The sequence below is a fragment of the Canis aureus genome, chromosome 12 (assembly GCF_053574225.1).
Source record: "Canis aureus isolate CA01 chromosome 12, VMU_Caureus_v.1.0, whole genome shotgun sequence".
Classification (NCBI taxonomy): domain Eukaryota; kingdom Metazoa; phylum Chordata; class Mammalia; order Carnivora; family Canidae; genus Canis; species Canis aureus.
This window is the reverse complement of record NC_135622.1, coordinates 23,858,666-23,881,128: the sequence shown is the minus strand read 5'-3', so window position 1 is coordinate 23,881,128 and position 22,463 is coordinate 23,858,666. Positions and strand designations below refer to the sequence as shown.

The 22,463-nt window shown below is 35.8% G+C and overlaps 1 long non-coding RNA gene across 2 annotated transcripts; it reads right to left on the bottom strand.

The window, feature by feature from the left end:
* Positions 1–3,233: 3,233 nt before the first annotated feature.
* Positions 3,234–22,079, bottom strand: LOC144324644 (uncharacterized). Of its 2 annotated transcripts, none has more exons than XR_013390079.1 (4): positions 21,993–22,079; positions 20,332–20,439; positions 4,534–4,620; positions 3,234–3,426 (listed from the first exon to the last, which is right to left on the bottom strand). It is a non-coding gene; the product is annotated as an uncharacterized LOC144324644 (long non-coding RNA). The 2 variants fall into 2 exon arrangements; XR_013390078.1 differs by having other exon boundaries at positions 20,332–20,409; positions 21,993–22,078.
* Positions 22,080–22,463: the final 384 nt, after the last annotated feature.

The following is a 22,463-nucleotide window of genomic DNA, read 5'->3' as shown; positions in this document are numbered from 1 at the left end:
TGCTCAACATCACTCATCATCAGGAAAATACAAATCAAAACCACAATGAGATACCACCTCACACCAGTCAAATTGCTAAAACTAACAAGTCGGGGAACAACAGATATTGGTGAGGATGTAGAGAAAGGGGAACCTTCTTACACTGTTGGTGGGAATGCAAAGTGGTGTAGCCACTCTGCAACGATGTAGATATAGCTAGAACGTATTATGCTAAGTGAAATAAGTCAGTGAAAGACAAATACCATATGATTTCACTCATATATGGAATTTCAGAAACAATTTTCAGAGGATATTATGGTTCATGAATAAATGAACCATAAGAGACTCTTAACTATAGGGAACAAAAACTGAGGGTTGCTGGAGGGGAGGTGGGTGGGGGTAATTGGATGATGTGCATTAAGGATGGCATATGATGTAATGAGCACTGGATGTTATTGCAATTAGTGAATCACTACATTCTACTCCTGAAACTAATAATATACTATATGTTGGAAGGTTTGAATTTAAATAAAATCTTTAAAAAAGGAAGATATTTTGAAACACAATGCACTATACATACAGCAAAGGTGCAGAAAGTATCTGGAAACCAGGTCATGTGAAAACAGATTGATAAGACTGGGCTACTAATTCCCCAAGTCAAAAAGCTAAAGAAAATGAACTAATTTACATTAAAAAGCATAAATGAGTTTTACTCATCCTACTTAACCTTCCCAGCATATATGTAAAACATTATTTTAACACTAGTCATTTTCTAATTATGAGACTTTAGTGTAGGAAATTATATGTACAGCTAAAATTGGGGAAAGAATTACTAGTTTTTACAAGGTTTAAGCCTCTACACATTAATCTTCTAAGAGCTTTCTTCTTTAGTCTATTACTCTTTACCCTCTTTTGAAAGACAGGTATGCTAAAAGGATTAAAAGAAACTAGACAATTTACACAGTAAATCAAAATAGTTGATGACTTTGTTTCCTTACTAAATAAAGTTTTGGCAAACACATCAGGAAAAAATGGCTCTGATTGGCGAGGGCAGGGGTGGAGTAAATGATGGTTCTATTTGGGACTGTGACTTCAAGAGAGAGACTGGATTGGAGCTAGCTTCTTTGGGGGACCGAGGTATTATGCATCCAGAAACCAGCCTATCGGAATGAATAACTATCTTGAGGATGAAGTTGAACCTCATAAAATGGGAGTGTGGAAAACATCCACACACAAGCTCACAAATTTCAAGAATGTTTGTAGAGCTGATATTACTGCCCAGGCTTTTCCTCTTGTCTTCTTTACCTTTCTTCCTTTTTTTTTCTTACTTTCTTTTTCCTCCTTCCCTCCCTCTCTTTTCTTTTTCTTTACTATTTTTTCTTTATTTTTGTTCATTTCTTCCTTCCTTCCCTGCCCCTTTTGTTGTTGCTATTTAAAAACCAGTTCAGTGAGACGCCTGGGTGGCTCAATGGTTGAGCGCCTGCCTTTGGCTCAGGGCATGATCCTGGGGTCCTGGGATCCAGTCTCACATCGGGCTTCCTGCATGGAGCCTGCGTCTCCCTCTGCCTGTGTCTCTGCTTCTCTCTCTCTGTGTTTCATGAATAAGTAAATCTTAAACAACAACAACAACAACAACAACAAAAACCAACAAAAAATCTCCAGTTCAGTACTATCTGCTCAGTGATGATTTCCCAAGAGCGGGAGGTCAGTACAACCCTTCCAACTCCTTCCATCCAAGCCCTAAGAGTATAAGTAAGTCTGTGTCTCCACTTGCCTTCTACCCATTTTTATCAAATCCTCTTTACACATTCCATTTTTTGTGTGTATATATTAAGTCCTCAAATTATTAAAAAATAAAATTAAAAAATAAATCCTCAAATTACTACTAATTTTTTTTTTTTTTTGGTCTTCTGGGAAATGTTTCTTCTCCTATACTGTTCATGAGATGCTAGTGGACCATTCCATATACCTAGGTATTCTGCTTCCTTATCCACATTGGATTGGGGTGAAGAGAACATGTGAACTACGACTAGCCAAGTAGACTCCTTAGACTTTTTCAGACTGAACAACCAGGCCCTTCAGTAAGAACATAGGGAACACTGAAGACTGAACTTTCACTTGAAACATTTATCTGAGTTTCAAAGAAACAAGATCTAGTCTTCCCTCCTACCACTTCTCAATGGGGGGTGGGAGCCTTATGGGAAACAGCAAATCAATAAAATTGATACAAAGAAAAAAAAAAAGAAAGAAAGAAAAAAAATTGATACAAAGAAGTTATATTTTAATTGAACACTTGAATGAAACAAAAGTAAAATTGGTAGCACAAACAGCATCATACAACCTGAACCATTATGACTCATGGTGATATGAACATTCCAAATGTTTAAGATGTCCTCATTTCATTAAAACATACAGGCACATACACGTTAGATGTTCTTTTTTAGAAAAAAATTTAAACTACTAGTGAAGATAAAGCGAAAGGAAAATGCCAAACAGCTATCACAAAATGAACTTTAGGAAGTTCACCTTTGTGTTTTTTTTTTTCTTTTAAAGATTAATTAATTTATTGTAGAGAGAGAGAGAGAGCAAGAGGGAGGGGAAGAAAGAATGACATGGGGTTCTAACAACCCTGAGGTCAGACCTGAGCTGAAACCAAGAGTCAGACATTCAACTGACTGCATCACCCAGGAACCCCTAGAAGTTCACCTTTGATGAATTATTTTGATTTCATTGTTTAAAGTTACTTCGGAGTTTAGTTTGAGGATTTTTTTTTTCTGAATTCTTATTCTTTTAAGATAGTTTAAGATTGCAGTCCTAGAAAATGCTTCCTAAGGTCACAGTCTATCTTATAGTACACATCATCCATGAAGCTATGAATTTAAGGAACAAAATAAAAATCCATATGTCTCAAGGGAAACATAATAGATAGGTACTCTTTGGCAAATGTGATTTATGGTAACTGATGGGTTAGGTTGTGAATTTTTATTTCATAAATCAGAAAATAAAGTCTATGACAGGGTAGCACTAATGACAGAACATATCAGATCTTGGATTTTCTGGAGAAGGATTACATAAATGCCATTTCTTACCTGTGGTTATATAGTATTTGTGATATATAAAGTTCAAAATAGAACTTAGAATTTGTTTAGAATTTGTTCAACAAAAACAATAAAAAACACTGAAAACTTGGAAGCCAAATTATCTGTAGCATTTCCATAATTAAATAGTCCACTCATGTTTTATTCAACCATTCATTTATTCACCTCAAATTTGCTGCACTCCTAATACACGTTAGGCATTGTGCCAGACCCAAACCAGTGGCTTGCTACCCTCCATCTCAGGATCCTTACTCCATCTTGCTCTCTCTCTTTTCTTTATGTAGTTCACAGTGATACCTTTGAACTAACTTCAATCCCCATGAAGGCTGTGCTCCAAGTCACGAGTAACCTAAAAACAAACCTTGTCTTATTTGAATATTTCCTATAAGGTGCTGAATCATTTCTTCTCATGAAATAAAGGGGAGAAAACTAAACCAAAGAAAAAAATGGAGGCATAGATGTGACCCCGTAAAGCAAGATTCACTTCTTTATCTGGCTCTGGATACAAAACATTCTCCTCGATTGATATCTCATTTTTAATTTACAGATTTTCCAATTCTTTGACATTGAGTAACTTCACAAATCTGATACTTTTACAAAATCCAAGGGGAAGAACTGCACTTTGGTGAGTACACCAATTTTCTTGTTGATACGATCTCAGGTTCTTTCCATATTCTTTCCAAACTAAAGCATGAATATGATGGAATTTTTCATATACATTTGTATCTGACATATTTTTTTTCCAAATTAGAAGTAGCATAAATGCCATAGAGAATTTATGAAGAAGATTAATTGCCTTTCCTTTCAAAAATGTTGCTCTATCATTTCATACATTTCATTTCAATCGTAGTCAGGATTAGTATAGTGAGCTTTTTCTGTTTTCTTATTTGTGCTCTGCCAGTCTGAAATACTTCTAATTATTCAATCACTTATCAAGCACACATTTATTGCAGTTAAATTTCTGTGTGCTTTAAAACAATAAAATATCAGAATAAAATAATATATCCACTAAGCTAAACACACAAGGAAGTAATCCAGAAAGATTTTACTTATATTATGAAATGTCTTATAGTATTAAGGTTGAAATTCTCAGCCTGATTCTCATCAAGTTATAAACCTTCTACGAACTTAAGTCCCTGAAGGAAAGATAAAAGAAAGCAGTAAACACATTGTTTCTTCATTGTCTAAAATTCAAATGTACTAAAAATGCAGAATGGTAGAAAATAAATCAGAAAAATCATATAATGCAAGCAAATTCAGAGAGAAGCTTGCATATTCAAAAGTAGATGGAATGTTTTAATGATAGTTATCAGTAGTGGAATATATAGATCAGATGTTATTTGGAAGACAATGTTTGAACATGAATTTGACTCGTTTTGCATCTACTACATGCTAGGCATTATGGAAGACAACATTCACACCCCATTCTATGTTTTCTTGTTATTCCTGGTCTTACCATAACTCCATTCCAGTCCCTGTGTCTTCTCAGGCTAGGGCTTCTGGCCTTTGGTCCCTCCATCCTGCCTTCTCCATCCTGATTCCCCTAATAAAATATAGAGGCCCCTTTGTCATTCTCTCAGTGCTATTTTACTATTATGTAAAAGTGATTAATTCAAATAACCAAACTGGCTGAAATTTTATTGATAATATTCTATCCCTTGTAGTCAGTGAATAGGAGTCTATGGGCAAGGTCTGGAAAACTCTTCCCCATGAGAATACAATCAAATAACAACAAACAAAACAAAAAACCCAGCTCATCATAAAATAACACCACTAACAAGGATAATATTTTCATCTTCAAAAGGGCTTTACTGAGGTAATTTCTTAATTTCCAACTAAGGATTAATATAATAGCTGAGTTTTAGGCAACTCTCATGGTCAAATATGAAATATTTATCCCAAGGAGCAGCTTTCAGTGCTAAAAACATGTAAGCATGTTACATGTTTTTAGGTAACTGCTTATTTCATCTTTTGCTAAGACTCCTTCAAGTTTCACTTAACTGCTATTCACTCAATAGCTTCCTAAAAAGGTTTATATTCCATCTAGTACCTTCTGTGGCTAAAACAAATCAAAACTGCCACACTTATCATTCATTACCTGATTTTTTAAAAACTGAGTTATTATAAATGAGAGCAGAACCAAGAAATTTGGCTTTCCTGGACAAGCCACATGCATCACACCTCTAATGGATGTTTGACCCTGGGTCACAGTGTCTCTCCTGTCACTTCACTTTTACTAGGAAGATGGAGCAGAAGGTCTGGGGAAACAGAGTATTAAGCTGTGGTTGTGATTCAGGGTCTCAGTTGAAAGATCAAAATAAATTAATGGGACCAATCCCCAACCTTTCCATCTCTCTCATACAAGAACAGGCAGTCCTGAGATGCCCTTGGCCTCCATCCAGCATGGCAGCTGTGACTCTCAAAGCTGTGGATTGATGCTGGCAATGAAATTCTAGACAAGATATTTTTCTGCCATATGTTCTGGGAGTGCCCAGGGCATCAGGCTTCCAATGACAATGTAATTTAATGGCTTAAGAGTATCTTAACCATATTTCCTTCCAGAATCTTCAGACTGGGAGATAAGTACTGCATGAAATCTGCTTCTGGATACTGGCCATTTACTTACTTGAACTATTAATTACCTATCCTGTCCCATGGACACTGTCCCTCTGAGACTCTGGTATTATTGACTTCATTTCATTTACTTAAGATGCTATGGCTTAGAGTATTAACTGCCTCTGTGAAAAAATTGTGAGAGTGAAAGTGAAAGAGAAGATCCTTTGTGAAAGTTTAATTTGCTTCTGTTCAACCTTATGACAACTTTATTTTTCAAATTCCATTTATCCCTGAGTGGAATAAACCTACAAAACTTAGCTTATAATGCAATGGTCTTTCCTGATATTTAACTGTTTCCCTTCATATTGAGGCTAAAGCAAAGTTGGGGGGGGGGGGGAAGGCAACAGAGAAAAAGAGAGAGAGAATTTCTTTTTCCTCATGTCACCGCAAATGTGAATCTTAAACCTGCTCTGTGTCCCTTAAACATTTTGTCTCCTGTTTTTAGTTCACTTAGAAAATTTTTATAGCTAGAAATATTGACATCACCCTCTATGTCTTCTTTCTCTGTGACAGCAAATTAGACACCAAGTTTTAGCTATTCTACATGCATGGCAGCTAACAAATATGATCTCTCACCAAGTTCTACTATGACTATCTTCATTCAGTTGTTGGGCAGCTCTCCCCTAGCCACAATAGGTAGCCCCCCTCCCTTTTTTTAAAGATTTATTTTTTATTTTAAAGAGAGTGTATTCCCAACTAGGAGGAGGGTCAGAGGGCTTGAAGCAGGGCTTGATCCCAGAACCCTGAGATCATGACCTGAGCTGAAACTGAGTTGGCTGCTTAATTGACTGAACTACCCAGGTGCCCCACAGTAGGCAGCTTTTCTACTGATGCCTTTTTCTTTGAGATACCTCCTAAGATTTATTTCCCAAACCATTGGCACAGTTATTTTTCCCAAGCCAACTGTGGTCATATCACTTTGTCCCTTAAATATCCCTAATGATTAGAATAACACTCTAACCCCTTACCAGGATAAAAAGCTGACTCTACTGCTGAATGGTATGTCCTGCCACACTGTACTCTAGTCACTGAACTCAAGCACCGTTATCTGAATTAGCCATGTGTTTCCACATCTTTATGCATTTGGACAAGTTTTCCATTCATTAGAATGTCTTTGCCCCCTTATCTGCCTAATGAATTAATATCTTCTAAAAATGTTCAAGGCACACCTTCAAAGTCACTATAACTTTGCTCTCCCCACTATGCATCCACATTTGTTATTCATTCTTGTAGTAGAGTACACTTCAAGCTAACTGTTAGCCCCTGGGAGAGTCTCCAGCTTTGCTTGCTAGCAGAGGTGCTTCTGAGTGGAATCTGCTGTTGAAAAGCCTGGGTACTCATTGGGGAGATAAGATTAAATTTCCCTGAAATATTATACCAATGACGCAAGAATGGTACATCAGTAATGCAACAGACAATAATGCTACATGGTGCAGAAGTTAGAGGACTAAAAGGAAAAGTTTAGAAGAGAGTTAAAGAGTAGATATAATTGTTGGGGAAACTCTTATGAAAGAGTTGAAAATGAGTGGACTTATAGAACAATACCATCACCCAGAAATTTCCCATGTTTATTGAATCCAAAACAAGAAAAAAAGAGTTGATTAGATGATAAATTCCTATCAAAATAGCTATGGAATGTCCTACATTGAATATCCCCATTTGCTCTAAATATATTCCAAGTAGTACTATAATATAAAGAATAAATTTAATAAAACCTATCTAAGCTCCAAATGGAAGTGTACACCTTTCTATGTCAGAAATAAAAAAGAAATGTGAATTAGCACGGTAAACATCAGAAACTAGGTCCTGGGCTCCTATGTAGCATAATGTAAAAGAAGCTTGCTCACATATAAGGGATACCTTTCAAGGTTAAAAGCCACAATTTGCAATGTTATGGATGTTTATGCATCGAATAGCATAGTGACCCTTTTACAAAACAAACTACAGGTGATGTGAGAAGATATGAGTAGAACTACATCATTAAAAAGAAACTAATGTGCTACCTTTTATTTATTTATTTTTAATTTTTAAAAAGATTTATTTATCTATTTGAGAGAGAAATGGGGAGAGAATGGGACAAAGTATGGCAAGGAGGGGCAGAGGGAGAGAGAGAGAAAATCTTAAGCAGACTCCCTACTGAGTAGGGATCAGGACATGGGGCTCCATCTCGAGACTCTGAGATAATGACCTGAGCTGAAACCAAGAATCCACCACTTAACCCACTGAGCCACTCAGGGGCCCCTAACATGCTTCCCTTTAGTAAACACAGATCATGGGGATGAGAGAAGTTAACTAAGACTATAGGAGACCTAAAAAATATAATGAATCAGGTATTAGTCATTATTTATAACCTTATGGTTATATTGAATTTTATACACAGGTAATAGAGGATACAAGAAATCTCAAGATTTCTCAAGTATACATAATATTTACAAAAACTGATCATTTATTAGATAAAAAAGAAATCATTGGTAGGGTCAATAAGGTAGAAATATTATAAACAATACTTTAATCACAGTGTAATAAAACTAGAAATTAGTATCAAAAATTTTAAAAAGCCCTTTCTTCCTGGAAATTTACAAAAACCTTATCAATAATTTTTAGTGTGAAGGAAAATACTAATAGAATTTATAGAATTTCAAAAAACAATGATTTGGGATTTTCTTCATTATGATCACTCTTGTAGTTTCATGTTTTTGGGTTTTTTTTTTAAGTCCTAATAATTTATTTTTGTTTTTGTTTCCCTTGTCTTAGGAAGCATATCTGGAAAAATGTTGCTACAGCCATTGTCAAAGAAATTACTACGTATGTTTTCTTCTGGGATTTTTATGATTTCAGGTCTCCCATTTAGATCTTTAACCCATTTTGAGTTTTTGTGAATGGTGTTAGAAAGCAGTTCAGTTTCATTCTTTTACATGTGTCTGTCCAGCTCTCCCAGCACCAATTATTTTAGAAACTATCTTTTCCCTATTTTACATTCTTGCTTTCTTTGACATAAATTAAATGACCATATAATTGTGGGTTGATTTCTGGACTCTGTTTTCTGTTCTGCTGACCTATGTGTCTATTTTTGTTGTAGTACCGTACTGTTTTGATTACTAAAAATGTGTAGTATATCTTGAAACCTGTAATTGTGATACTTCCAACTTTGCTCTTCTTTCTCAAGATTGTTTTGACTCTTTGGGGTCTTTCGTGTTTTTTTTTTTTTTTTAATTTTATTTATGATAGTCATACAGAGAGAGAGAGAGAGTCAGAGACACAGGCAGAGGGAGAAGCAGGCTCCATGCACCGGGAGCCTGACATGGGATTCGATCCCAGGTCTCCAGGATCGCGCCATGGGCCAAAGGCAGGCGCCAAACCGCTGCGCCACCCAGGGATCCCTCTTTCGTGGTTCTGTACAAATCTTAGTATTATTTGTTCTAGTTCTATGGAAAATGCTGTTGGTATTTTTGATATCTGTAGATTGCTTTGTATAGTCAGACATTTTAACAATATTAATTCTCCTAATCCATGAGCATGGAATATCTTTTCATTTGTGTCTTCTGCAATTCTTTCATCAATATTTTATAGTTTTTAATTTCATACTGTGGAGAACATTACAGGCTAAAAAAAAATACTGTTTTTCTTTAACTTTGTGACCTGTGCTTTATATGATTGAGTTTTTGGATCCCTCTTATCACACTATGTTGTGATTTTACTGTGATTCGTTATGTGATTAAACAACAGTTTATGTCCTGTTGTACTGATGGAGCAATAGGGTGTTACTGACAAAGTTGTTTTTGGTATTGTTATGCAGGTCTCCTTGTGTTTATGCAAAGCACTTAAATTGTTCTTTTATAGTATTTGCATCTTCAAATTTATTACACATTGCTAAATTGCTTTCCAAATTGGTTTTAATCAAATAACAATATGTAAAACATGAGACTTCCGATTTTGTCACAATTTTACCATCAGCTGATGATAAGCTTTTTAGTCTTTGCCAAATCAAAGTGTATGAAATGATGACCTTATTATGATGAGCAGTAGAGACTGTGGTTAAGAATAGTGAGCCCATGTGCAGTGTCCTCTTTTGGTGCTAGCTTTGCCTCTCACTCACTGCATTATTTAGGTAGGTTACTTGAGCTCCCTGTGCCTCAATTTCCTTATCTGTAAAATAAGCATAATAATCATACCTAACTCATATGGTTCTCATGAGGATTAAATGAATATATATGTGTATATATATATTCATATATATATATTCATATATATATATATGAATTACTTAGAACAATGCTTGTTCTATGGTAAGTGCTATGCAAACTACAAATCACTCTAATAATTTCCTTATAGCAAAAAGAAAAACCGCAATTATATGCTTCATCTGGTTGTTGTGTCTCTTTAGTCTATTTAATTTGGAACACTGCATTAGGTTTTCTTTGTCTTTTATGACATCAATATTTCTGAAGACTATAAGCCAGTTATCTTGCACAATATCTGTCAATTTGGGAAAGTCTGATGTTTCCTTACAGTTTGATTCAGGTTGTACATTAACTGTTCTTCTCAAAAAAGGCTTTTCTGACCCTCCATAGGGAGATATGGCATTGAGATGGCCTTTCAAAAGTTCTTGAGTTGGGTTTAAGGGGCTAGGTCTTTATACTCCCTATTGAGCAGGCTGCTTTGGGAGAGTGTGAATTTAGGGAAGGCACTCTCTTCAGCAGAGGGTAATTTCTAGAGAGGTATGACAGCTGAGAGCTATTAGGCCCTGCACTCCCAGCAGCTGGGCAGTAAGTTTCCTAACCTTGAAAGAGTTGGGAGATACATCATGACTTCACTATATGAGTAATGCAAGTTGATGAACAATATGAACTATATCATGCCTTTTATGTAGTCTTAAAATATGTAAAGCAATGCTAGAACATATGGCAACAGTAAAACAATGTGTCATTTCAGGCACGTATGTATGCATGCAGTAATAGTAAGAGATCATGAATATTAAATTCAGATTATTAGTTATATCTGGGGGCATGTGGTTAATAGCATAGGGAGGGGTATGCAGAGGTGCACCTATATTAGTAATGATCCTTCTTTAAATGAAGAAGAAAGAGGGATGCTGGGTGCCTCAGCAGTTGAGCACCTGCCTTTGGCCCAGGGTGTCATCCTGTAGTCTCAGGATTGAGTCCCACATCAGGGTCCCTGCATGGAGCCTGCTTCTCTAAGTCTCTGCCTCTCTCTTTCTGTGTCTCTCAAGAATAAATAAATAAAATTTTTAAAAATGAAGAAAAAAGATTTCTTTTCTAATATTTTTTTTTAAATTTCAGTGTAATGTAACACAGTGCTACATTATTTTCAATATATAACATAGTTCACCATAAGTGTAGCTACCATCTGTCACCATACAATACTATTAAAATATTATTGACTACATGTCCAATGCTGCACTCCCCATGACTTATTTATTCCATTCCTGGAAGCCTGTATTTCTTACTCCCCTTCATCCATTATGCCCATCCCCCCATCCTCTTTCTCTCTGGCAACCATCAGTTTGTCTCTGTACTTACACATCTGCTTCTGCTTTTTGTTTATTCATTTGTCTGGTTTTTTAGATTCCACATATTTGTCTTTCTTATTCTGACTTATCTACTATTTCTTCTTCAAAGATATTCTGTTTTCCTCATCTTATTTAATCTCATAATTATACTGATATTTCTCATCTGAGACATTCACACCTACCAAGAATCCAAGAACTGCTCATGTGTGGGCTTTTAAAGGATCACTTCAGGGCTTGTTGAGCTCCAGAGAGATGAGGATGGGATGGTTGGAGGTCCAAGTTTATAACTTTAAGTATCAAAAATATTACTCTGAGAGGTATCTTTAAAGGGAGTATGCATATTTCTAGATCCCAAGGGTCTAGTCAGTTCATTTACATGCTTTTGGCATCAGTAAGCCACAAAATTTATATGAAAGCCTTCGGATAAGTTGATTTTATCATTAAAACAAAGTAATTTATTAAATACTTTCTTATTATTGTGGTCATCTTGGACACAGGTTTAAAAATGTCAAAATATCTGACTGATTTCCTTCAAGGCAAGGTCACATAGCAACTTGGGGAAGAAACTCTCTAAGAATAATCAATCCATTACCCAAATTTCACTGAATAATTTCCAAATTGTTATACTGTATTTTAATAATGGTATGAAAACTTATATATACTAGTCCCAGTTTTAAGGAAAGGGTTAGAGTATGATCTATTAATTGCAACTCGATTGAAATATTTGTAGTCTGTATTTTAGTGGGAAATCACTGAGGGCAATGGCATGAAATACATTTGGCCTACTAATAGAAAAACTCACAGTAACAGAATTGAAAATCCAATCATGCCACCTTCTAGTGAATAAAATGTACAGATTAAAAGCTAGGGATGGATCCAGCCATAGCACCTGAATCACACAGAATTATAGGTCTGGTTCACAAATTGCTACTTGGGATTGCATTTACATAATAGCAAGTGATAGATTATGCTGAGGCCGAGCAAGCATATGTGCCTGGCACTTTGAAGAGAACACTGTCCTTGGGCCCCTCCTGATTCCTGCTGGAATTATTTAGAGTCCACGCTGGTATCTGTACCAAGCCAGAATTTGGGCTTTGGACTTCTAGTTCTAGAGTTGAAGCTTGTTTTCATGATGCTACACTGCCTGTTAGTCACCTGATATATTTGATACTTGCATTGTTCCTGTATCTCTCTGGGAAAAACACCTCTAATCCTTGGCTGATTGACACTGTGAATTCACTGCAATAGAACTAAATCTCTGTTTAACATTATTGTTGTGCCTCGGGATGCCTGGGACATAAATGTCTCTTAACTACTCCTTATTCTAGCTATGGGAGTCTCAGCTACTCGACTGTCTGTTTACAGGCTACCTTATAAAATCATTGACCTTAGGGTGAATGTCAATCTGTGAGTGGTGTGTGAATAAGGATGTGTATCTCACCTGTCTACTCTGACACACTGTTGTGGTTTTATAACATCTGGCTACAGCCATGTCTCAGGAGCTGGAGTTTGCCAGTGGGAAGGCTGGGACTGTTGAACTTGAGGTAACCTCTGCAGACTTCCTTAACCTTCCTAATTCCTTCTCTTCTAATATATCAAGAAATTTCAGGAATATTCTTCAAGCTACCAGCACCATTATCAATCTTGGGAATGCACTAGCTTAAATTCTTTCTCTCCCTTCCCTCCAACATGAAATGGAAGCCAATTTGAAATCACAAAGAAAAAGTCTTGACCAAAGAAAATATAAGCAATATTATAAATTTCTGCTTTCCTGGCCACATAATAAATGGTTACTCTCTGGCCACACCCACTTGTTCCATGAACTTTGCCAGAATCAGATGAACTCAAGTTTCTTCTAAGAGAAGGACACATTGCAGGGGATGATTTCCATGCACACTAAGGATCAGTCTTCTTACTTAAACTAGGAAGAAACTGCTGTTTTCTCTTTGTCCCCCTGTGGGGAAATTTCCTAGACTGTAATTGTATCATAAAAAAAATGGAAGATGTATATCCAAAGCCACTGAAGTCACCCTGTGCTCTTGCTTAGATGTATCCATGTCACCTCTGCCACTGAGGTTTATTTTTCATCCCAAAGATGATAATAATAAAGGCCACAGACACTGTATACAAAAGTTGAGGACATGAGGAGTGGTAGCATTATGCCTTCGTCCAGCACGGAGTCCTCAGCCACATTAATATTATTTTGAGGGTTACTGTTGTCATCAGAACTTCAGTTGGTATCTTATGATTTCAGGCTTTACAGAATTTATTGGAAAACACTCCTTTAACTTACTAATTTCTTGAGGACTTCACGTTCCATGCTAAAGTTTCCCCATAGCTCTTAAAATCAGAATTGTTAGACTTGTCAACATTTTTCTTCAGTATCTCTTCAGAACCTAGCAGAGGGCCTGGCCTACGTAAATGATCAGTACTCATTTTTTGAGTTTATGGATTAAATCATCCTGCTGTAGGAATCTCCTATGTATCTGTGGGATTGATTATACTCTAAGACAAAACCCTGTATTTAAAATCGCCATTCTTTTTAAAGTGTGATACATTGATTTCATTTCAAACTTTAACAACAAGAGTTTATCAAAACAGTAGGCACAGTGGCAGTCTTCCCCTATAGTTCTCTAGACGTATTTGGATCTTGGTTTAGAAGCAGCTAAGGTGTGAGCTCAGGAAGGAGCTTGAGATTAATATGTGCCATAATGCTCAATATATGCAAATATGTAGCACATAAAAGGCAGCTAAATAAATAAAATGTGGTATTTGTAAGTGTGCGTGTGTGCATATGTAAATGGAGTTTCTTCCCAAGACAGGTCATGTTCTTGAAGCTTTCTTTACTGAGTGCTGAATTTAGTGGGGAAATAGGCCATAATAATTGGAGATTTGTCCAGGTGGTTCTGTCTCACATACTATGTTAAAAATGTCACTCTAGATTTGGTTTAGAAACCTATATTCCATTGCTTTATTTAGCTATCCAGAGATAGAGGGAGATACATGAGATAAAACATTCCAAATGCAGAGCCCATCTTTGTACTAGTACATATCTCCATGGATTTCTACTTAGTAAGGTGAAGTGTGAAGAATTCCCATGGTAGAGTTCCAGGCAATATGACTTAGATGATGACAGGGACTATGTGTCATAGACCTCAGCCACACTTAAGTTATGGAAGGACCTGGAATGGAAGTGTAGATGAATGGGACCTTTAGATTCAATCAAGTGAAATAAGAGATGTGTTTCAATTATTTTCTTTGCTTTTTATGTTTTTTCCTTTTTCTACTGTTTCACTTTTAGCTTTCTCTTTCATCTTCACCATCAATAGTCTACAATTGCAGAACACCTACTACGTGCAAAGCCTGAAACTAGATTATTAGAATATTATTTTATTCTCACCTTCCTTTTAAGAAAGGAAGGTGAGAAACCTGCAAGGCCCTAACACAAAATAACTTTTGTAATAAATGTCTGTGGGTACACATTTGTGAGTATGCATGTGTGCCAACATGGGGCAGAGCATCGAAAAGAAAAGGAAAAAAAAAAAAATAGTTGTATGGCCCAGTGGCAAGAACTTTCAATTGGAGGGATGCTCGGGCAGCTCAGTGGTTAAGCATCTGCCTTTGGCTCAGGGCATGATTCTGGAGTCCCGGGATGGAGTCCTACATTGGGTTCCCTGCATAGAGCCTGTTTCTTCCTCTGCCTATGTCTCTGCCTCTCTCTCTGTGTGTCTCTCATGAATAAATAAATTAAAAAAAAATTTTTTTAAAGAACTTGCAATTGGAGAATTATATAACCAAAGTACAGAAGTACAAGAAATTTTGTGCCTCCCTTTCCAAATGAATAGAATGAGCAAGGAGAAATGGAAAATTTGGATTTCCATTGGTGTCCCTGTCTCCTTTTTCATCCCTGTCTGGGCTCTTTTCTCCATTTTCAGAACATTATCTCTCAAATGCATTTCTCACTTGGTTTCTTTGTTGATTGGTGAGTTTCAGGATAAAGTCCTAAGCTCAAAATAGTCATGTCTCCATTTCTCTTCAATACATATTTTTGAATGTGGCTCTAGCCATTCCATTATGATCTTTAGCTCCCAATTTGTTATGTCGTAGCTTAGCATTTATCTATGCTGTATTCCTGCCTGGAATGCCCTTTTTTTTTCACCCCTAGCTGACTTCTATAAATTTTACATCACCTTTTTAAGGCTAAAAATGCACTTTGCATATTCTTCTTCACTAAAAGACTGGTTAGTTGCTCCTTTTCTGTATTCCTATGGCATAACATGTTTATCTTTTCACTGATTATCAAGGACTTGTATCACTTGCCAAATATGAAATGAATATTTCATATTTTTTAAAATAAGTATTATTATTATTCACATTGTTATTGCTTTATTTTTAAAGAATAGTCACCATTATGAGCTCCTTCTATGAATAAGGGGGGAAAGTACAGCAGTCACTACTATAATACATAATTGCAAGGGCTTAGAACCTCACATTTGGATTTTGAAGAGCCTTTGTTAAGCCATATTTTTTGGTTTGATTTTCACTTAATCACTCTCTTTAACTGGCTAGGCTATTACTGTTTTACTTACGATCTAACCCTGTGAGGTGGTGGGAAGGAAGAGCTAACAGGAAAGTACTGAATATAGTGTCAGAGTGAGGAAAAAGGATCTTTGAGTTTTTTTGAGTATCACCATCTCCACCTGCTGTAAGATCTCAGCCTAGGCATCTGAGGAAGGCCCAGCAGTAGGAAGACTATCAGATAAAGAGACATGTGAACCAAATATGCATAAAAGCAGACCTGGCCAGGAGCCTGAGTCCTTTACTGCAACTCCTTTCAGAGACCATAACATACCAGATGTGCACCAAATCTGGTATGGGGAGGCCAGCTTTCCTCTGTGAGTCCTTCCAGGTAAAGCCTTTGTAATTGCCTATGGTTGGGCCTGAAAACTCACACATAGTTTTTCAAGCAGTAGTTTTTCTCCTTAACTCTCTATTGGATTCATTACAGGAACCTCTTTTGGACAATGTATTTAGGTTAGCTTCAGCAAACCTAAAGAATGTTTGGCTCAAAGATTTTCTATCTTTTTCTCCAATAAACTCCAGGAATGTCATCAGTTCCCAGTGGAGATCTTTTTTTTTTTTATGCTGCCACAAGTGCAGGTAGCCAGGAATAGTCCTTCATATTTAGTGTCCCTCAGTCCTGGGGACTTCAGGGTTCACAGCTCAAGGTCTAGTGTGTTCCACTGAAGGTTTTCACCTTGACTTTGATGGAAGAGAAAAGTGCCCATTCCCATTTCCTAGAGGAGGGGATATTATGCCACAGCATTGCAAATTTTCCCAAATATATCCTTGTTCTAAGTTCCTTCAACAATTCTATGAGATGAATATAGAACTAAGGGTTATAAAAAAAAAAAAAACAACAACAACCCTGTCTTTTGTTACCTTTTTTGCAAATCTTGCTTGGTATGTCAAGCCCATACTTTTTTAATATGAGAATGTTTCCTATATTACTTTATGCTCATCCTTTTGGGAAACTATCCAAAATTGAGATAAAATATATGCATCTCATTATACTTAAAGCACTACTGAGAAGGAAGTCATGTCATATTCAATTCTGATTTTATAGCTGAGGAAAATAAGGCCCAAAGAAGTGAAATAGTGTTTTAACCAATATTATGCATGTTATCAGGGTGCTGGAAACTTAATTGTTTATATTTAATTCTAGTAGCCATTATCATACCAGTTTTACTAACAGTATGTTTTGGGAGAGAATAAATAAGGACTTTGAACCTCTGTTTCCACATTTTAACCCAATTTCCTATTAAAATTAAATAAAATAATGTAAGTAAAGTTGCTAGCAAAGGGCTGATCCATTATGTCCCCAGGAAGTATAAGTAAGCACCATCCTTCCTTTACCACTTTTCTTTATGGTCCCTCTCTAAATCCACATGTATTTCTAAAAATGTTAATGTAGTTTTAAAATAGAATTTAGATTCACTTAACTCTTTCTTTTATTTGAAATTAGAATAGATTTTGACATCTCTTGTTCTAAGGTAGGTCCTAGGAAAGGAAGAAGATACCTAAAGGAAGGATTGTTTTATCTGAATGTGAAGAGAGGAAGAGATATAATAAATATTGTGAAAGTAAGAAACTAAAAGGAGAAAGAATTGTCTGGGAGGGAGATACCAACAGCAAAGAAGGAAAAGATCTTAGTGTAGCACTGAAATCTATAAACTAGTGGAGAGATCAATGGTCTCAGGTAACTAAATGATTAATCTATGAACAGGGCTTGTTTTGTAAATAAATGACCCAGAACAGCATTAACTTGACCAGTTAGAGCTCTGAACACACAGAAGCAGATCAAAAATTAGAAATTATTAGACAAGACAGCTGAAAAATGACCCTGCCTGGAAGGTGTCAAATGCATCATTTATTGAGTAGATAAATTACATGCACTCTAAGCAAATGCCATAACTGAGTAAATAGGAGAAAACTGGATTTCTTATTTTTATTTTCATACATAGATATATGAAATCTGTCTATCTGTCAATCTATTATCTATCTGTCTAACTTTCTATCTAGATATATATACCCTCCATTTGGAAGAAGAAGGTTATTTTTGTCACTGTTGACCTGTGGAGAAAGGATTTTATAAGAATTGCTGTCCATTGGGAAATTTCAGATTTGTAAACTATCTGGTGATCATCTCAGAAGAAAGATGTGGTTCCAATGTGAAATTAATACTGAGTCTGTAACATTCTGTGTTCAAATTTCCTCCGCAGATGTAAGTAGGCATATCAGAAATAGTGTTTTATATCTTCCTAAAATGCCAATTTCTCTGTCAAGTCCTGATAAAATACCTACTATTAGTCACCATTCCTGACTTATCTTTTGACATCCTCCATAAAATGGCTTGCTAGTTCTGATGAAGCTATATTTTCTGATATTCCTCATCTTTCTTCTGCCTTATTCAGAGATTCTCATTTTATCAATGTTGTTAGAACCAGTGGACTCAAGTCAATTCAGGGATCAATTATTGGTTTAACTTAGTGTCAAGGATGTTGGTTCATATGAAAGGAGTGGAAGGGAAAGATGTATTAGTACTGGGTTTGAAAAGGCCCTATGTGGACATTGGATAATGCCGCAGAAAATCTGTCTGGATCCTAACTGATGTTAAGTCACAACATTACCACAGTTAACCCAGAAGTGGATCTTTAAGACTAGGAGTTCTGCTCTGAGAAGGCAGGTTCCAAAGCTCTGCTCTGAACATCTAAAATAAAAATCTCAATGGATGGTCTCAGCAGAAGAATAAAAGAAGAACACACAAAATCCATGAATGAAAGATAGAATGAAAGAAATTACTCAATTTGAAAAAAAAATGGAGTGAAAAGAGGAGGAAAAAAAACAAAGCCTCCCAGATTTGTGTAACAAAAGATCTAACATTTATGGCATCAAAGTCCTGAAGGAGAGGACAAAGAGAGAAGCATTGGAAAAGTACTCAAATAAATAATGGTTGAAATTTTCCTTAATTTGGCAAGTCATAAATACAGATTCAGAAAGCCGAGTGAACCCCAAAGAGAAGAAACCCAAATAAATTCACACCAAGGTACATTATAGTCAAGCTTTTGAAAACTAAAAACAAAACAAAAAAAAATCTTGATTCAGTCAGAGAAAAATACTTTACATATAAGAAAAAACAAAGATTTCTAATGGTAGATTTATCATCAAAAAACAAATGCTAAACATTTTTCAAATGTTGAAAAAAAAAAAAAAAACCCTGTCAACTCAGTATCCTATAACCAGCAAAAGTAACATTTAGGAAGAGGGAGAGAAGCATATGATCAGATGAAGGAAAACTAAGGGAATTAGTTATTAGTAGGCTTACTCTGAAAGAATGGCTAAAGGAAGTTATCTACACTGAAAGAAAGCAATAAAAAAAGGAATCTTGGAACATCATCAAGGAATAAGGGACATGACAAAAACATGGATAAAAACAATAGAATTTCTTTTGCATTTGGGCTTTCTAATTTATGTTTGATAATAAAGGAAAAATATAATACCTGTCAGATATATTTCTAAATATATAAAGAAGAAATATTTAACACAATTATACTATAAACAGAGAAGTTAAGGGATGTAAAACGAGGTAGAGTTTCTGTACTTCACTTGAACTGTTAAAAGATGACATAAATATACTTTGATAAGTTATAGATATATAATATAAACCCAAGCAACTACTAAAGTAGCTCTACAAAAGCACTGTATATAAAATAAGTGTAGTGCTAAATATATACAAGAAACTCAGGTGAAGTAACTAAAAAGAAAAAGGATAAATATAAAAAAGAACAAAGAGAAAACAAAAAAAAGATTTAAACCCCAACCTATTAATGATTACCTTATATGTAAATGGTCTAAATACAACAATTAAGATACAGAGATTAAAGTGGGAACTGGAAAAAAAAATGGCCCACCTATGTGATGTCTTGATGTCTACAAGAAACTTACTTCAAATATAAAGGTACAGGCAAGTTGAATGTAGAAGGACACATATTAGATTCCTACAGCTGCTGTAATAAGTTCCAATAAACTGGGTAGCTTAAAAGAAGAAATTTATTGACTTATCATTTTGGAGGCCAGAAATCTGAAATCCAGATATTGGGAGGACTCTTCTCTCTCCTAAGTCTCTAGAGAAGAATCCTGCCTTGCTTCTTCTAGCTTCTAATGGCTCCAGGTATTCCCTGGTTTGAGGGGACATACCTCTAATCTCTGTCTTCACATGTCCTTCTCCTTTTTCTCTTCTGTCTGATATAAAGACACTTGTCATTTGATTTAGGGTACATCCACAAAATTTAGGATGACCTCATCTCAATACCCTTAACTTCATTACGTCTGCAAAGACTCTTTTTCCAAATATGGTCACATTCAGCTTTTAGGTCATGGGTATATCATTTTGGGGAACACCATTCAACTCACTACAGGATGGAAAAAAGATATGTCATGTAAACATTAATAACAAAAAGCAAGCATGGTTATATTAACATCAGCTAAATTAGACTACAGAGCAAAGAAAATTACCTGAGAAATTACCATGTTACCAATGAAACTTACCATTACCATATGATGATACAAGAGGTCAATCCTCAAGAAGACATCATCAACCTTAAATGTGTGTATCAAACAATATAGCTGCAAAATATATGAAATAAAAACTAAAAACTGGAAAGAGAAATAGACAAATCCATGATCATATTTGGAGACTTCAACAATGCTCTATCAATAATTGATGAAAAAACTTGATAGCAAATCATCAAAGATAGTTACTCAACAACATCATCAACCAATACTACCTAATCAATATTAAAAAATATACTACCTCAAACACACATCACTAAATACATTATCATGTACACCACATACCTTTAAGCCAGGTGTCTCACATACATGCTAATAAAAATTTCTACTGCACACACATTAAATGCATTATAATATGCTTCACATAACACAAACCAAGTGTTTCACACATAAAATACCTGAACACAGTCTCAAATACCTCACAATTAAACGCAATGTAATACACATATATTCTTAAATACAGTAAAAAGATATCACAGACCACTAACACACTCACTGATCAGTAACCACAAAAGCACACACACCAGGCACCACCAAACAATGTGTTTTATACAAATATTACTAAATACATTGAAACACTTACATTTTATCTGGAAACAGTGTCTCGTGCATATATCACTAAACATAGTAGTAAAGATACTAGACGCCACTAAGCATGATCTCTCACACATGTAACACTAAACAGAGTAGCACATACACAAGCATCATGAAACACAGTGTGTCACACATGTATCACTGAACATACTAACACACACACCACTGAACCCAAGTCCTTACATATAATTCACTACCTAGAGTAGCACAAGCATGAATCTTCACAAAACACAGTATCTCAAACAGTATTACTAAATGCAGGAGCAAACACAGTTGTGATCCTTAAAACAGTGTCTCTCACATATATCACTAAACAAAACAGCAAGCATACCAGGCACTAATAAATTCATTAGCTCACACATATCACTGAACACACTGGCAAACACCAGTCATATATGCACAGTATTTTGTTTCTATGTAGTCAAACATAGTAGCCCATACACCATGCACTGCTACACACAGTCTCACACATCTACCACTGAAACAGTAGTACATATCAAGCACAGTAGCTCACAAATATATCACTAAATAAAGTATTACCAAAAATAGGCACTCTATATATTTTGCACAAATATATCACTAAACACAGCAGCATGCACACCAATAAACACAATTCCCCACACATATATAAGTAAACACAGTAGCAGACAGTTCTCTAAAAGTATACCACCCACACCAGGCATCACTGAAGAGACTGTCTCACACATATATATGGTGACACATATACCACTATCACAGCAGCACACCTACCACTGAGTCCAACGGTTCAGACATATGTCATCAAACAGATTAGCACAAGCTCAGTGCAACACTAAACACAGTGTCTTGCATAATATTATTAAACACGGTGCCACACACACTTGTATCTTTTAACTTAACACACACCCCCCTCTTCTATCACTGACCAAAGTAGCAGATACACTAGGTATAACTAAACACAGCATTTCACTCATATATCACTAAAATGCATAGCAAATAGGTAACCCAAATATCACTAAACAGAGCACAGTATTCTGCTGCCCTCCCTCCCCCCTCCATGCCACCTCTTCTCTGCTCTTTTGCTTTCCATGTTTTAATTACTCTTGGTCAACTGTGGTCTGGAAGCAGATGATCTTCCTTTGGACTTAAGGTCACAAAGTCAATAATAGCCACAGGCTATGTCACAATGCCTAAGTCATTTACCTCACTTCATCTCATCACATAGGTGGTTTATTATTTCACATCATCACAAATAAGAAGGGTGAGCAGAATACAGTAAGATATTTAGAGAGAGAGAGACCACATTCACATAACTTTTACTGCGCATATTGTTGTAATTATTAATTATTATTGTTAATCTTTTACTGTCCTGATTTATAAGTTAAACTTTATCATAGGTATGTATGTACAGGAAAAAAAAAAACATAGTATACATAGGCTCCAGTTCTATCCACAGTTTCAGGCATCCACTGGGAATCTTGGAACATATGCCCCATAGATAAGGCGGCTGGGGGGGAGGGGGGCTGCTATACAGC